We start from the raw sequence: 19,454 nt of genomic DNA on the forward strand, positions 1-19,454 counted from the left end.
TAATCTTTACAAATGGATATGTTAATGGCGACTAAACGACTAAATATCAAGCGATTCTGTCACAGCGAATGTCTTAGTCGTTTAAACAATGTTGGATGATGTAATTGATGGGTCTTGAATCATTCTGTAACAAAAGAAAAATCGCGGATTGATTGATGGATTAATTTGCGATTTTTTTTTCAATTTATTTTTCCTTTCGACTGTCAGCGCTCGCTCTAGTCTCCACCCACCGCCACACAAACCCCCCCCCCCCCCCACACACATACACACACACACACACACACACACGCACACACACACACGCACACGCACGCACACACACACACACACTCTGCCTGCAACGCGGGGGATAGTCAGAGAGCTGGGTGCTGCGCTGTTCTAAGTGAGCATGGCCTATTGAGTTGATTGATTGATTGATTGCTAATTTTATTACTGTACGCTTGGTTTCCAACTGGTTAAGTTTAGGCCCTCTACAGTAGGTTTAAAAAAATAAATAAAAGAATAGGGCGAAGAAAACGTTTTTTTCCTATAGGGCAAAGAAGACTTTTTAATTTGTTTTACCTACTTTATATAGAAGCATCTAAGAATGAAGTTATATGGAAAGTAGGTCTGCATTCCCTTAACAATTGTGTGTATTGAGCCGTACTGTATTGTACCCATTCTGCATCTGGTAATAAAATTTTCAATCAATCATTCCAATAATACACAGTTGGATGTGTTAGTTGGTTGGATGCACTTCAAGCTGCTTCCACATGAGGCAACTTCTCTCAATCATTCCAATAATACACAGTTGGATGTGTTAGTTTGGTTGGATGCACTTCAAGCTGCTTCCACATGGAGGCAACTTGTCTTTTTTGTAGTTGTGGGAACTACTTTTTCTGGCGGATGGTTTTTTCAATAAATCTTCGATTAATGTGTGTTTATTGTATAGAAATAAGGTTGGATGAATCTGGCAGTTGTATAAAAGCTTTACATCACTTGCAGTCGTGATTTGTGACCAATAAACCATGCCTAGGGGGGTCTAACGACCCTCGGCTGCGCCTCGGGCCTAACGACCACCCCTAGGCATGGTTTATTGGTCACAAACCACTCCTGCGCGTGATGTAATGCTTAATTAATAGCTTATTCTACACAAAATATCACCACACATACCATGGTCCTGTTCGGTAAGTTTGTGGCTCAAGCCAGTTTGTTTTAATCTGCGGGGAGTTCCAGGTGGGTGGTGTTTACTGCTGTAGGACTGTTCAGATTGGGCCACGTGAGCCGACAGTCACATAAAAGAACCAAATCGACCTTCGGGGCCTCGATAATAATAATAATACATCTATTTTATATAGTGCTTTTCCAGGTGCTCAAAGACACTTTACATGGGCAGGAGAGACAAACTATGGCAAAACAAAAAACAGAACAAAACAGAACAAAATAATACATGACAAAATAAAATAAAATAAAACCGACAGAATTAGAGGTCAAAAGCAAGATTGAAAAGGTGAGTTTTGAGGGCTGATTTAAAAGATGTCAGGGTGTTTGCATCACGTATATGGCTGGGGAGGGTATTCCAGAGGGAGGGGGCAGCAGCAGCAAAGGCCCTGTCGCCCCAGGTCCGGAGCTTGGTCGTGGGAGGTGTTAGGAGGTTGGCATCTGCAGACCTAAGGCGACGGGTGGGCGTGTGACGGAGGAGGAGGTCGGACAGGTAGGGAGGGGCAAGGTTGTTGAGGGATTTAAATGTGATGAGTAGTATTTAAAAATGTATCCTGTATTTGATTGGAAGCCAGTGGAGGTCGTGGAGGACAGGGGTGATGTGATCAGAGCGACGGGTGGAGGTGAGCATGCAGGCAGCAGAGTTTTGGACATATTGGAGTTTATTGAGAATAGTGTTTGGTGAGCCGTAGAGGATGCTGTTGCAGTAATCTAGTCTTGATGATATGAATGCATGAACCAGTGTTTCAGCAGCGGAGAGTGATAGGGAGGGGCGAAGACGAGCAATGTTCCGGAGGTGATAGAAGGCCGATTTGGTTATGTGGTTCACATGGGGGAGGAAAGAAAGGGTGGAGTCCAGGATGATGCCAAGGTTACGGACGTGAGTGGAGGGGGTGACAATGGTACCATCAATATTTAGGGTGAAATCCTGGGTGTGGCTGGTGAGGGATTTTGGACAGATAATGATGATTTCGATGAACCAGACTTCACTCTATACATCTCTATGACATCACTCTATACATCTCTATGACATCACTCTATACATCTCTATGACATCACTCTATACGAGGGGTTCTCAAACTTTTTTATACCACGACCCCATTTTATTTAGGATTTTTTTTGGCGACCCCACCAACGTTATTTCAACGTGGAAATAAGGAATATCAAAATAAAAGCACACGTTGTTGAACTTGATCATGCATATTTATTAGAAAATGAAATTACAGCACTATGTTATCAATTAAATTAATTCATATTATCAACAAAAGCAACAGAATTGTTTCCGTATACACATTTATAAAACGAGGCATATTTAGCCAAAATATGTTGGCTAAAAGAAAATGCACTCACGTGCGCTTTGGCGGAGATCCGCTTCTACTATGTTGATGAGAAGGGGACACGCTTTCTCAGCGCAGCATTACACAACACTGGGTACTCGTTCCGGACTGATATCCAGAACTTTGCGAGGGCCTGTCCAGTGAACTTGACTTTCAGTGGCTCATCACACGAAAGATGAATTACCCAAAAATATCCGCTGATTAACCTGGACTGTCACTAACGGAGTTTCGTAATCCAGCTCATTATCAGCACATTTCTCTGCCAATGGGTTGTTTTTGTCTGCAAGGAAAATCTGCGCTTCTTCTCTGAGTTAAAAAAGGTGATTTAATACTCCGCCTCGAGATAGCCACCTCACTTCAGTGTTGGTTATGTGCAGAGTCCATTTCATCGCGAGTCCAAGTTACACACAAAAGACAAGACCCCCGGCCCCCTCCCACGATTATACAGGATGTAGTGAGATGTGTATTGGAATACTGTGTGTCGGCCTCCGTTGATGAAGGGGCGAGACATGGCAAATACACACAGCTGCCGGGTGGAAAACTCTATCAGAGTTTTTTATTCTTTTTGCCAATTCGCACTTTTTTTTGCCAATCGCGACCCGTAGTTTGAGAATCGCTGCTCTATACATCTCTATGACATCACACTCTATACATCTCTATGACATCACACTCTATACATCTCTATGACATCACACTCTATACATCTCTATGACATCACACTATACATCTCTATGACATCACACTCTATACATCTCTATGACATCACACTCTATACATCTCTATGACATCACACTATACATCTCTATGACATCACACTCTATACATCTCTATGACATCACACTCTATACATCTCTATGGACAAACCCCATCCGTCTGGACGTCCGAGCAGGTTAAAACAAACCTTAAAGATCCTCCACATGTGTTTTTAACACTTTAGAAATGTTGTATATTGAATAACAATTCGTTTGGTTTGGTTCTTCCATAGAAATTGTTCAATAAACCCGTGAACACGTCTCATTCTGCTGCTTCGTTCTGTTTACGCTTCAAGTCTTATTTTCAGAGTTTTGTGTTTCACCACAAAGATGCATAATTATGTCAAACGATGATCTCTTGATTTCCCTTTAGCTCGATGCCTCAAATAACCCGGGCTGTACAAACTGGACAGAGGTATGGAGTTGAAAGGGATTTGTTTTTTTATATAATTTAGCTTGATTCTCGTTTAAAGGTGCTATAGATCACATTCAGGCACTAGATGTTGCATTAGAGTGACATCATGTCATTTATCCAATCAGGCGCATTCCACGTGGGGGACATGGGAAGTAGGGAAGGGAACACATGCAACATGTAAACGACAACATTCATTTTGGACCTGCACATTTTTTTAAATCATACATTTTTTAAATCTTTTTTAAAACCTTCTAAACGCTCTGTAGATGTATTGTTTTTTTTATTGTTTTTTTATCTACTTTTTCTCCCCATTTTTAAATTTTTCTCCCGTCCCCAATTTCGTATTGTCCAATTCTACCCTCCCCTGTCTCGAACGCTGTTAGGCCATGCCTCCCACAAGCCGGCTGCAATGTGGACGAAGCCTTGCATCACGTGTCCCCTCCGGTACTCGAGGAGGCAGCCGTCGCATCTTTTCACCTGCACAGCGCGATCTCTCAGCGGCAAGGGTCTGCGTGGGAGGGACAGGCCGCCCTCGTCGCTTCCTGATTCTACTGCGCAGGCGCACCAACCGACCTGTAGGAGTCGCTGTCCTCGACAGGTGGATACAATATCTTGCTTTTGGATAAAACAAGATATAATCAAAAATAAAAGTGAGGTGAAGGTAATGAAATTTAATTGAGTCTCAGTGTTTCCTCTGTTCGATCAGCTGTAGTATCTACTGGACCCTGATGTATTAGAAGTATGGATGGGCACGAGTACTGTTTTCCCAGATCCAGTAAATGGTAAATAAATGGTATAGCAGCTTTTTATCCAAAGCGCTTTACAATTTGTTCCTCACATATTACCCATTCACACACCGACGGCGGAGGCGACCATACCAGACGACTGCTGTACCTCCCGAGCCACTGTCGAATTACTCAAATAATGCTCACTGACAACAATGCACAGCAATGTACCTGATGCTTAACACATTGAGTGCCACGCCCCTTCCGGGAAGTGCATCTGGCCTTGCCGCTATTAACCCCATGTAAACGTAGTTGTAGTTTGTAGAGCTAAACCTATATTTTATATTATAGATATGGGTGTAATAACGCTGTCCATTGTCAGTGAGTTGCTTCCAGTCAACGTGCAAAAAACTGATAATTTTTTCATCCGTACATTTCCGTTTTATACCGTTTTGAATATGAATATAGTTTGGGTGCTTCTGAGTAATTCCAGGAAAAAGACGCGATAATAGCGTTTTTTTGTAATTCACTTATCACATTGTCATTTTTTGCCTGATTATCGAATCTTCCTGAAATCAACGTTAGATTATCATTATTATCCTTCCTCGTGCATACATGAAATGTGGTTTAGACCGGTGCGCCCCCCCCCCTCTTGCCACCAACGATAAAACCGCACACACACACACACACACACACAGCTTCAATCGCGGTAGAAAAAAAGATCAGATCAACGCAAGATTGGATATATAGAGTCCTTACCTGGTCTCTGATGTAATGCAAAAAATAGAATCCAATTATCTGATCGCCATTCCAGTTATCCACAGCGATCCTGTCTCCGACGTTATTGGGCATTGCACATGAACGGGTGGGCGGGGTCAGTTGTCCAAGCCATCCCTACAAGCGCGTGTTTTGCCAGAGTGTTTTGGACCCGCCCCACGCCGCAGCTCGGTAGAGAAAAGAAACTACACCGTTTCTAATGGAGTGCAATAGTGGCCGAAGGCATTAGAGGGTGGTATGAGACCGTCTGCCAGCTCAGACACACTCGGAACAGTATGCACAAGGTGCCCCGCTGAATTATGAATGGGAATAGCGAATAAAAGAAATACTGTGAGAAAAACGTAGTTCTACGTTTCCGGCACTCAACCTTCGGGCGACAGAAACGTAGAACTATGTGAACAGCACCCAAAGGGTTAATGTGTATCGTCAGTCAAAACGGTCAGTTAATAATTTCATTTCATTACCGCCACTCTGTCTACAACAGGTCTGTCCGCTCATGGAATGGCATGTCCGTATCAATAATCTATGAGTGCTACGCAAAGTGGGCGACATGTTGTTGGCACAATTTGGAAATGCACAAAAACGAACTGCTGTTTTTATCTTTTAGATAACGCTAAGCTAGCTGTTTTTATCTTTTAGATAACGCTAAGCTAACTGTTTTGATCTTTTAGATAACGCTAAGCTAGCTGTTTTTATCTTTTAGATAACGCTAAGCTAACTGTTTTGATCTTTTAGATAACGCTAAGCTAGCTGTTTTTATCTTTTAGATAACGCTAAGCTAACTGTTTTGATCTTTTAGATAACGCTAAGCTAACTGTTTTTATCTTTTAGATAACGCTAAGCTAACTGTTTTTATCTTTTAGATAATGCTAAGCTAGCTGTATTCTTGACAACAAACCTTTTGTTTTTATCTTTTAGATAACGCTAAGCTAACTGTTTTGATCTTTTAGATAACGCTAAGCTAACTGTTTTGATCTTTTAGATAACGCTAAGCTAACTGTTTTGATCTTTTAGATAACACTAAGCTAACTGCTTTTATCTTTTAGATAACGCTAAGCTAGCTGTATTCTTAACAACAAACCTTTCGGCAGCTAGGTGGTGTAGTGGGCAAGGCGCTCGCCATCAACGCTGGAGACGCTGGGTTCGAATCCAGCTCTCGGCGATGCTATCAGCTTGGCTGGTCGTTCATACTAACACAATTGGCAGTGTTAGGGGTGGGAAAGCTGATGGGTGGGTCCTGGGCGTTGTGGACAGCGACCCCTACAGTTCGGTCGGGGCGCCTGCACAGCGAGGGTAGGATCTGGAGGGAGGTAGTGTGACCTTCCACACGTTACACTCTCCCGGTGAGAATCTGCGCGGCCAGGCTGGCTGCCGGCTGGCTGCACATGCGTCGGAGGATAGCATGTGACACTTTTGTGACAGTCTCCGGCCTCCCGGACCAACAGTAGGGGGGAGTGCGCAACAACCAGGAAGGGGGTTGGGAATTGGCATAACGACTAACAGTGGGATGGGAGAAAAATTGGAAAAAGGAGGGGGGGAAAAGTAATAATCAAATAAAATAAATAAAAAAACCTTTCTCTCCACAGCTGTAGTGTTGTCTTCCTCCAACAACTCACACCTCGCAGGATTTCAGAGCACGATTTCTGTTCCAGTGGCACTTTTGGTAAACGTATTTGGTGGTAACCAAAGAAATAAATAATAAATACAAGAAACTAGCACCCTCAAAAACCCACTCAAATTCAGTGTAAAAGGTGAATACACAGCCCATCCCTCATTCAATGCAAATCCAATTCAAACAACTTTGTTATTATTACTACTGTTCTCCCAGCAGGGTGGATGGAAAGGTATCTTCATCCACACCGAACATAAAATACAAAACAATTCTTATGTCTGCACTTTCTACATTGCACTACTTTTATTGTCTTGTATACTTATTCTTATGTCTGCACTTTCTACATTGCACTACTTTTATTGTCTTGTATACCTATTCTTATGTCTGCACTTTCTACATTGCACTACTTTTATTGTCTTTTATACCTATTCTTATGTCTGCACTTTATGCATTGCTTTTATTCTGTCAACATGTATGCAAATGTTATGCCTATGTTCATTTTATGCCATTTTCTGTGAAGCACTTTGAGCTGCGATCCATGTATGAAAGGTGCTATATACATAAAGTTATTATTATTATTATTTATGACGGCTCATAAACGAGGAGATGGCTGATCCCATTCAACTCAATGTCGGCCGAACTGAACATGTCCAGACGTGGCACCAATGTGTGTCCACGCGGTACAGGGTGACGAGACGACCCTTCCTTCTTTTATAGTTGTTTTATTGTTCATAACAAGGACGTTTTGGTGTCGCCACGTGCTCCTCTATATAGACCACCGCAACACTTCCGGTATTTTGAGCTCGTGGAGGAGAGCGGGTCTTGGGGGGGGGGGGGGGGGGGGGCTGAATGAACCGTAGCTATATATTATTATTATTATATATTATTATTATTATTATTATTATTATTATTATTATTATTATTATTATTATTATTATAATATATATATATATATATAATAGCACTTACGTCAAGGTTCTAATCAACATGCATTCATTGTATATCCCCCCGCGCGGTACTTGGTACCTTAAGTTGAAAATGGTCGCAGTCTAGGTGAGAGTGACTGCGGTAGAGACCCAGGCTCGCTCGCAGTCACGAAAGGGGCTAGCCGCGTCTATGCTTTCGGCAACTGGCTTGTCCTTCCGCGTTGCTCTGATTGGCCACTGATCTACGCTAGTTTCACCCCTACGCCGGTATGAGCGCGCGCATGCGCATGAGCCTAGATAATAATAATTATGCGCGCGCCCTCGCACACATGCAGGTTTAGCCCCCACGCCGCCGGTATGAGCGTGCGCATGCGCGTGAGCCTAGATAATAATAATAATGCGAGCCTAGATAATAATAATAATAATGCGCGAGCCCTCGCACACACGCAGGTTTTGCCCCCACGCCGGTAGATAATAATAATAATAATAATAATACTTAGAATAATAATACTTAGACAAACGCACGCAATTGGCACAAGTTTAAATTATGCATTCGTCACTCAGTTTTAACATTGATGCACTTAGCTCAACTCGTTCGTCAGCTTGCTGTGGAGCCTATGGTCACAAGTTCAAATCACTCTTAGTTAAATATTTATTTTTTACGTTTAATGAATTTTTCATCTAGAATGAGTAGGTGAGTGTTAGGCCTACAGAAAGTGTAATCTATTGATTGACTTGCGCAACCTAGTCAATTCGGTAGAAGAGTCTGGTGGGCGAGATTATGCATGACCAGCCTGTGATCTAAAAACTCCTGCATGTGGCTGAATAATGAAGCCCAAAGTCGCGTCACGCGCAAGAGCATATTACCTATGTGTTGATGGAATCACGTTAATATAGAGAGATGAAAACAATACAATACGTTATTTCAATTGATGAATAGCTAGTTACGTTAATATAGAGAGATGAACGTTATTTCGATTGATATGAATACAGCTAGTTACGTTAATATAGAGAGATGATAAATTAATTAAACGTAAAAAAAAAAAAAAAAAAAATTAACTAAGAGTGATTTGAACTTTTCAGGACACAGAGCCTGACAATTTTTCTTTTTACCTGGGAATCGATACCGGTACCCAACGGTACCTTTTTTTCTGTACTTTACTCTCCCTCTCTGAAGTTTAAACTTCACAACACACAATCTAAAACCCCTTACCTCCCAAACCGATCTTGTATCTCAATGGGACATCCTGGTTAAATAAATAAAAAAAATTGTTTTTTTTGTTGCGATTTGATAATTGCATCATTCCAAATCGCGATTTCGATAAAAAAAAACTATTAATCGTGCAGCCGTACTTCACATGAGCGAGACCACGGTGAAAACATGTTAGTAGGCCACGCTACTGTCATGTGATATGCCCATTATTGCCCTTTGAACTTTTGTGCCGGGAACTTCTAATATGGTCAAAGATTGTGCCCCAGACAATGCCTGTGTGTTTTCCAATTTGGACCATTACTTTACCCGACCAGGCACTTGTCTTGGGGAAAATAGCAGCTAGCCATACGTTGCTCTAAAAATGTCTTTCCCACTAAGCAGGGTATTTTGGCAGAAAACAACTGAAACTCTCCTGTAGCCTATGATTCAATAGATTAGCACAAGTACAGTACAACAAAAAGAAGTTTGGCATCCAACCAGATGCCACAAATGTAACAGTAAAGTGAAACAGCAATATACAATGTACAGGTGATTAAACTGGATACAAAATATACAAATGAGTACTACTGAGTGTAGTGCTAATCGGATATATGTACAGAGTTGTAGTATATGTACAGTGATACAGGTGTAAAGACAGTATGGTAGTAGTCATACTGGCCAGCAGCGTAACTAGTAAGAGTAGGATATGTACAGATATACAGTAGATATAGTATCTACAGATATGTAAAAGGACTACGTGCAGGTAAGTACAAACAGGTGTGGATAGATATGCGGTGAGAATAAATATATATGGTATATACAGCAATAGCTTAGAACTTGATAAAGGGGGGATTTAAATTATCATGTCCTCCACCTCAGAAACTACCACAATATCAGACAGGCCCAGCACACATTCTCCTATATTATTCTCCAAACTCGTTAAAATGGCTTGCAGTTGGCTACTTACCTTCCCCAGCTTAACAGCACCACCAATAAGCAATGCACCGATAAGGGTATTTGGATATTGGCTGTTCCAAAGCCCAGCTGAAGATGGGGGGGGGGGGGGGGGCTTTTCCATCAGTGATCCCAGGTGTACTGTTTACCTGCCCGAGGAGCCAAATCAGTATCATCTTTACAATCTACTAGCGGCAGCAGAACCCGAGAACTAGGAATGTCTGATCACTAAGTGTGTCTGACTCTTACCACCTAAACTTCACGGACTACAACGTATAGCGTATGATGTATAATGCCAGTTAGGGTACCTACCTTATGTAACCTGCACCTGTGTATACTGTATACTTTACTTACTCACTAGTATATATTTAGAATTCTAAGTTTTATTGACCATATTTATTGTAATTTATAATATAACTCATCTGCACCTTTGATTACACTGTTTACTTGGCTCATATTCTTATATTCAGAGTTAATGATATTGTTTACACTGCTTATTTTATTTTTTTACTTTTCTACTGTACTATAATTGTATTGCTCGCTTTTACAATCCTGTGGACATCCGTCACTTTCATCGTTGGTAGCTCTTCTAAGCATCTGGTGTAAAAAAAGAGCCATGCTGCTGGTCAGGGATGTTGAATGAATGCTCTAGCAAAGAGGGACTGAACAAAACTTGTGAGAACTGGCCACCCGCTTCATATATTTCACAGTGCCTTTCTTCATTCTGGAGCAGGGATTCTGGACAGTGGGATGTTGAATGCTACGCACAGCAGGTCCCTGTATGCAAAAACGAGATGTGAAATGATTAGATTTTCATAAAGAATCAGTCTATTTTGAGAATCACACAAAGAATGCTGCATTCTTTTAGGTACAATGTCTTGCATATAGAAGTACAGTTGACTTGGTGAGCTTGGTGGATAGCCTGCAGATAGCATTACAGATAGCATTACATGCAGGTAAACAGGAGAAAATACATGCATGCAGCATAATAAGCTGTATACCTGCATATAATCCTTTTACATATCTGTACTAAGCATTATTGTACATGCCATCATACACTTGCCATCCTTATTACTGTAGTGTCATTCAAAAATACTTTCACTTAGAGGTAATTCACACCACGACCATGTTACTATCACATCAGCTCTGGAAACTAGTGATTAATTCGTTTTGAGAAAGAAGGGCAGCTAACTATTTAGCTACTGTCTGTAACTGTGATGCATTTTCTGTTTGCAGTCCAATGTTCACCAAAACACACACCCACACACTTTATAATTTGTTCCTCAACGTTATATAGACAGGTCATGTTTTGTAAACTAACGTTATGTTTAGAATGGAATGAATACATGGGTCGGGAAAGATAGTTAGCTCAAAGCTAATCCGGCCTGTTTAACCACTAGCTTCTGTTAGCTAATGAAGGCTAATGCTGACTGAGCAAGGAAACTAACAGTAAACGTTTTTACATGAAATACAGCCCGAAAACCCTGCTGACAAACGTTTGCTTATTAAATACATTCTATAATATAATATTACAAACGTTTCATTACCTCTCTGTGACGACAAAGTTGTTTAAATAACAGGAGAAAAGTTGCTGAAAACAATGTAATTCGATGGGACAGGAAGTACCATTCGCAACCCCAGGGGTGCAGTGCTGGGCATACGCGGTCAAACGACGTTTGGGCTTCGTCACTGAGGCCGAAGTATGCGCATCCTATTATTATGCAAAGTCTAGGTGGTAAGTGCCGGCCACGGTATACGGCGCGACGACACAAAAATGACTCGTCGGCCCGTATACCCCGGCCGCCGGCACTTATCACCTAGACTTTGCATAATAATAGGATACCGACAACCAAATACAAGCCCTGTAGGTGGGGGGTTGCTTGATCTCCCGACTGGAAGGATGAGACAAGTTGTATCATCTGTTCTGTGCGCAACGAGGGAACATATATGCGCGTGAATCAAACCAACAACACCTCAGTCCCATACCGTTGATTATACCCTTTTTGCTGTACATTATAGCTTAAAATATATTATACTATATATATAAAATACCAATATTTTATGGCCAGGGAGCCATTCTTACTCAAAACTAATGGTTGGAATAGATTCAGCACCCCTGAAAACCCCTAGTTAGTCACCCCACACGTTAATATTTGATTTACATTTTTTTCGCCCAAGCCCCCTGGGCTCCTTAACTTTGATTGGCTCTCCAGAATTGTCCCAGAGGATTTGGGTTTGAATAAATTGAGAGGTGTTAGTAGACACCTATAGGAACACTTTGGTGAAGAAAGCTATTGGTAATAAATTTTTTCACAGATGGTCCAAACATCTTGCTAAAATTCCCTAACTATGAACACTGAACTCTCCACGCACAAGCACACATGAGCACACACACAACACACACACTGTACACGCTCACACACTAGCAGCCACTTTAACATGAGCACACATGACACACTCATGTCAAGTCAAGTCAAGTCAATTTTATTTATATAGCACATTTCCAGGCAGCGGCAGCTGGCACCAAAGTGCTTCACAGGCAAGTTGATAAAAACAAAATAATGTGATGCAAGATATAAGATTAAAAACATAATAAAGCAATGAAAGTAATAAAAACAAAATAATATGATGCAAGATATAAGATTAAAAACATAGTAAAGCAATGAAAGTAATAAAAACAGGTAGGACACAGTAAAACAAAGAGGATAGAAGGGCCAGGGGTCTAGTGGTGATTAAATGGGGGGGGGAGGCCAAGGAGAACAGGTAGGTTTTTAAAAGTGATTTAAAAGCCTGGGTGGTCCGTATGCTGAGGGGGAGGCTGTTCCACAGTCTAGGCGCTGCGGTGGAGAAAGCTCTGTCTCCCCTAGTCTTGAGCCTAGTTCTAGGCACCACCAGTAGCAGCTGGTCAGCTGATCTGAGGGATCGTGGGGGGTGTGGCGGTGCAGGAGTTCGGACAGATAGGGAGGAGCCGTGCCATTTAGTGATTTAAAAACATTTAGGGCTAATTTAAAATCGATCCTAAAGCGGACAGGCAGTCAGTGGAGCGAGGCCAAAACTGGGCTGATATGTTCTTATATATATGATATGTTTTTTTGTTTTGGTGAGGAGGCGCGCGGCTGCATTCTGCACCAGTTGTAGGCGGCGAAGCAAGGATTTGTCGATGCCTGTGTAAAGGGCATTGCAGTAGTCAAGGCGAGTGGTGACAAAGGGATGTATCACCGTCTCTAGGTTACTTTGGGAGAAGTATGCCTTTGTCTTCGCCAGGAGTCTAAGGTGGTAAAAACAGTTTTTGACTACGGCGCTGACCTGTTTGTCAAATTTAAAATTGCTGTCGAAGATGACCCCGAGGTTCCTGACAGAGGTGGAGAGGTTTGGACCCAGGGGACCAAATGCGTCAATGAGGGGGGTCGGGGGGGCACTATTAAAAACAATTACCTCGGTTTTCCCTTCATTTAATGTCAGGGTTTCAGACATCCAGCACTTGATTTTTGCCAGGCAGTCAAGTAGTGGTGTTATTGATGTTTTCCCTTGGGTGGGTTTTAAGGGGAGGTAGACCTGCACGTCATCGGCGAAGCAATGGAATGAGATGTTATGTTTTGCCAAGATCTGGCCTAGGGGGAGTATATATAGGAGGAAGAGAGTGGGACCCAATATCGAGCCTTGGGGCACCCCGCAGGTGAGGGGGGCCACAGAGGAAGTGAAGTCACCAAGTTGGACAGAGAAGGTCCTATTACTTAAGTTTTGATTGATTGATTGAAAACTTTATTAACAGATTGCAGAATGGGTACAGTACAGTACAGCTCAATACATACAATTGTTAAGGGGATGCAGACCAGAGAAAGACTTTCGTCTTGTTTACATCAGGGTCCCCCATTTTCAATTCATCGTAACATATATGACATACATGACATACAGATAGACAGTACTGCTACATCTATACATTTATGACATACCAGATTTGCAAATACAGTAGTTTGTGATACGAAAAGAGTCCAGAAAAAAAGAGTATATACATTTGACGTAGAAACTGTACATTGGAGGAGGTTGGGTAGGTGGGGGGGGGGGGGGTACTGTACATTGGAGGTGGTTGGGTGGGTGGGGGGGGGGGAGGGTTGGGTAGGAGTGGGGGGGGAGGTTGGGTAGGAGAGGTGGGTGGGGGACACTGTACAACTGTACAAGCAAAACTGTACATTGGAATATTGACAAGACCATACTTGGTCATTTTTACTGTACATTGGAGGGGGTTGTGTTAGGACATTTACAGGGGCCAGTTTCGAATTGCATTCTCCCGTAGGTGTTTTTTGAGTGTTTTTGAAAGTGGGTAGTGATTCACATTCCTTTACAGCTTTGGGTAGGGCGTTCCACATTGATGTGGCATAATTGCGAAACGTGTTTAGTCCCTTGTTTGAGCCGAATCTGGGTTTAACATGATTTGTGGAGCTCCCTCTGGTGTTGTGATCGTGGTATTCACTGACCTTTGGGAAGTATTTTGACATGTACATTGGTACCTTGGTCATGTAGTGTATCTTGTAGACCAGGCCCATTGCAAGTTGCTGTACTCTGTCGTCTACTCTAAGCCATCCTAGGTTGTCAAAGTGGGCAGGGGTGAGGTGGGTTCTAGGAGTAAGGTCAAGCAGTAGTCTGACCAGTAGGACCGGAACCAGTCTAAGACGGGGCCCCTAAGGCCTACGCAATGCTCGAGGCGAGCTAAGAGGATGTGGTGATCTACCGTATCAAAGGCGGCTGTGAGGTCAAGGAGTAGTAGTAGGGATGAGTTACCTGCATCAGCAGCTGAAATCAGGTTGTTTAAGACACGGAGGAGGGCCTTTTCAGTGCTGTGTCGTGGTTTAAAGCCAGATTGGAATTTATCATGGATGTTGTTGTGTTCAAGGAATGATTGTAGCTGTATGTAGACTATGCGCTCCAGGATTTTTGATAAAAATGGTAATTGTGAGATGGGTCTAAAATTGGCAAAGACAGAGGGATCGAGGTTGGGCTTCTTCATCCAGGGCTGGACCAGGGGGGCAGGGGGGAGAGAGATCTAAGGGCAGAGACTTTACTGATGAAAAAGTGTTGGAAGCCTTCACATAGAGCTAATGAAGGTACGACAGAGGGAGTGGCACAGGGGTTGATGAGGGAGTTTAGGACTTTGAAGGCCTGGGGTTTATTTGAATTTGTTGTGACTAGGTTAGAAATGTAAGTTGTTTTTGCAATTTTGACAGCCGTTTGGTAGATGGACAGAGCGCTGTGTAGGATTTGGAAGGAGACATGCAAACTGTCCTTCCTCCATTTCCTCTCGGCACGTCTACATGCACATCTAAGAGTACGCGTGGATTCATTTAGCCAGGGTGTGGGGAGGGGTTTTATGCGTTTAGTTTTAAAAGGTGCTACAGTATTTAAAATATCGGTGCATGACTCGTTGAACATGGAGAGATAGTCATCGATATTTGGGATACTGTTTGCATTTAAGACACATATTGGGGAGCTGGAGAAGGCATCAGAAAAGTGGGCAGCAGTGTCAGAGGTAAACGTGCAGGATTTTTTTGTAGGTACATGAGGGGAAATAGCAGAGCAAGGGATTTTAGTGGAGAAAACAATAGGCGAGTGGTCAGAAAAAGCAGCAGCACATATATCAATTATATTGATAGATAGTCCAAATGACAGGACGAGATCAAGTGTGTGTCCTTTTTCATGCGTTGGTGCTGTGACAGATTGGGTGAGATTGAAAGAGTCAATGAGATTTAGGAAATCTCGCGACAGGGGATGTGATTGGCAACACACATGGATATTAAAATCGCCGCATAGGAGAATGTGATCGTATCTAACCATCAGTCCGGAGAGGAAGTCCATGAAGTCATTTAAAAAGTCCTTATTGTATTTAGGCGGGCGGTATATGACGGCACAGAACACGACGGATGACAAGCTTAGTTCAAAAGATTGAACTTCGAAACTAGCGTATTTCGCTGCCGGCTGTGAGAGGCAGCAGTGGAGAGTGGATTTGAACACCGAGGCTATTCCACCCCCTCTGCCCGAGGGGCGAGGGGTGTTGAAAAAAGTGCAGTCGGGGGGGAGAAGTTCGGAGAGCGGCAGTAGCTCGCCAACTTGGAGCCACGTCTCGGTAATGAACATGAAATCCAGGCCACGGGAGGTGAAGAAATCGTTTATAATGAACGTCTTGTTGGCTATCAACCTAGCATTCAACAGGGCTAAGTGGAAGTTTAGCTCTGGGCTAGCCGGCGGTGGGGCGCGCTCCAGCCGCCGAAGGACATCAAAACACACACCACCGCTCGGCCTGCGGGCCCGTGGAATACAGCGATGATGCGGGGGGTCCCGCGTCGGCCCAAGAGGAGCAGGGCCAGGCGAGGGGGCGACGGCAGACAGTCCCGGTCCCGAAAGTGGCAGCAGGGGCTCGGGGGAAACAGCACAGAGCCAGCGGTCTCTGGGGAGCAAAGAGCGTTGGGCTGCAGGGAGATAACATCCATCATAGAGGGGACCGACGTTGATCATGGACGAGGAGGCCAGCAGGTAGGCCTTGATTTTGACGTGTACACCGCCTCGTTTTCCCCTTCTCCTGTAACGTTTTTTACGTAAGGAGGCACAGGGAGGGCGTCGTAGGTGAGCAGGGATGTTCAGGAGAACGGGGGGAGACTTGTCACTTTCTCGCCCAAACAATGTGATGAAAGCGTTTCGCTGAAGGCTCTTAAGTTTAAAAGAGCTTGTCGATCATAAACCAATAGAGTGGAGACGTCCCGGCAGAAGATACATAGAAGCAGAGTAATAACAAGCAGGAGACTAGCCGACACAGGCGCCATCTTGCTTCGGGGGCGTAAACTGTCATCACGCTGCACACGCTCACACTATGGACACTTTACAGAAGGAAAGGTCACTTTAAGAATAGTATAGCTTGAGATTGTATAATATAGCATTGTATAGCAGTGTACATAAAGACCCAATGCCTCATTCGTAGCTAACAGTGTACTGCACTGCCACAGGAACTAGCATGTCCTACCATGCTCTGTAAATAGCTCATGTACAGATACCGATATGCCTTTGTTTACTTGTTTATTGCACTATGTCGCTCTATTGGTTGGACTCTTATTATTATTACTTGTATTATGCACATCGTTGCGGGCGAGACCCCCCGCATTTCACTGTATACCTGTATGCCGTGACAAATAAAACTCTTGTATCTTGTATCTACTCTGAGCTTAAACTGAACTAATGTTTTTTTTTTCAGTATGAGTTCTCATGTGTGCCTTCAGACTTTCTTTTCTACTGAACCCTCTCCCACAAACTGAACAACTAAATGGTTTCTCTCTTGTATGAGTTATTGCGTGCATCTTCAGAGATCCTTTCTGACTGAACACGTTCCCACAAACTGAACAACTAAATGGTTTCTCTCCTGTATGAGTCATCATGTGTCTCTTCAGATCGTGCTTCATACTGAACCCTTTCCCACAAACTAAACAACTACATGGTTTCTCTCCTGTATGAGTTCTCATGTGTGCCTTCAGACTTTCTTTTCTACTGAACCCTTTCCCACAAACTGAACAACTAAATGGTTTCTCTCCTGTATGAGTTATCATGTGTGCCTTCAGAACATCTTTTCTACGGAACCCTTTCCCACAAACTGAACAACTAAATGGTTTCTCTCCTGTATGAGTTATCATGTGTCTCTCCACATCTCCCTTCATACTGAACCCTTTCCCACAAACTGAACAACTAAATGGTTTCTCTCCAATATGCTTATTTATATGCATCTTCAGATCTCCCTTCTTTCTGAACCCAGGACTGCTGTTAGACAAACTTTGTATTTTCTGTGTCTTCTTTGGTTTCAGAGTCATCAAACCTGGCCCTGCAGTCTCCTTCCATTCATCACCGTCATTGGTCTCAGTTTCAGAACTGTCATCAGTCTCAGTTTCAGAACTGTCATCATCCCGCTCATTGGTCTCAGTTTCAGAACTGTCATCATCACTGTCATCAGTCTCAGTTTCAGAACTGTCATCATCCCGGTCATTGGTCTCAGTTTCAGAACTGTCACCATCACTGTCATCAGTCTCAGTTTCAGAACTGTCATCATCACGGTCATCAGTCTCAGTTTCAGAACTGTCATCACTGTCATCAGTCTCATTTCCAGAACAGTCTGAAGAGAGGAGCTGGCCATCTCTAGTTGGTTCTAAATCACCAGCTGGATCTAGGTTAGTGGCTGGTTCTGATACTCCACAGTCCTCAGCATCAGGTTCTGTTTTCATCTGTTCAGTTGAAGTGCTGGGTAAAGAGTATGCTTCTCCGTTTCTCTCCCTTTGGGTTTGAAGAGGCTGATCATTCTTTTCACCATCTTCACATTTCACTGGGTCTACTGTGATCTTGGAGCGATCAGCTTCTTCCAGCCCTGGATGTAGTTCAACTTTAATCTGTAGCTCTGGGTCCTGGGTTTGGCTGAGTTGTGAGGACAGAGTATTCTCACTATAGTTTTCATATTTCACAGGAAGTAAGATCATCTTGCACCGATCAGACTCCTCTAGATCTTGACATAGTTCCTCCTGTTCCTCTTTAATCTGTAGGGGATCTGGGTCCTTGATTTGGTTAAACCACGAGGACTGAGGTTTCTCTTCATCATGTTCACTCTTCACAGAGACAGGATTGAATGTGACCTTCATGATATCAGCCTCCTGCAGACCTTGGAGCTGCTCTCCCTCCTGACTGGTCCAGAGTTCCTCCTGTTCCTCTTTCATCTGTAGGGGCTCTGGCTCCTCCTGGTCCAGACTGGGGCTCCTCTCCTGCTGCTCAGGGGGAACCTCCTCTTCACAGATAAACAGTTGTAAGGCAACAGAGTCTAGAAAGAAGAAGAATTTAAATGTAATTTGTTGTAACCATTACTTTTGAAAGTAACAAACACTACACTCTTGCCAGGTAAGTAACATGTTGAACAAATAGGCCTATATAGGGATGCACAGATCATATACCCAATATCGCTATCAGGGTGATACTAGCTACATTTGATTGATCTGTATCGACTACAGTTGGTCAGATCTATTACCAAGTTGTCATAAAGCTTCCTCCTCCAGTAACATCAGAGGAGAAGGAAAAGGTTTCCAGCTTTCCTCCAGAATGGATCTGATTCCACTTGATGAGATATTGGCCAAAGGTTTGACATTTCTATTACATAAGGCTATAAAGTAAGACATGTACATGAGTATCTCATCTTTTACAGTCTATGCTCGTTATGTTTACAGTCTATGCTAGCTCGCCAGCAATCTGAGCTGACCAAATATTGTTCTTCTTAACTTTTTAAGTTAATGTGGAAAGTCTGTTTTTATCTCTGGTCCCATTCCCACACTGGCCTGTTGAGTAGAATCCTCAGTCTTCACACCTGGCTCCAGTGCTCAGAACATGGCTTTCATTGACATTTGAATCTGTTTTGGGAATGTTCCTCGCTTTTTAGAACTGACAAGAGTCCATCCAAACAGACTGGCTAGTGTGAGACTTTGGCTCTTTTTGCTAACAAAAGGCTATTCTATTTGTGCTCAAATAGGGAATGTCATCGAATTCATATGGACAGTT

The sequence above is a fragment of the Notolepis coatsorum genome, assembly GCF_963971535.1.
Source record: "Notolepis coatsorum genome assembly, chromosome: 7".
Classification (NCBI taxonomy): Eukaryota; Metazoa; Chordata; class Actinopteri; order Aulopiformes; family Paralepididae; genus Notolepis; species Notolepis coatsorum.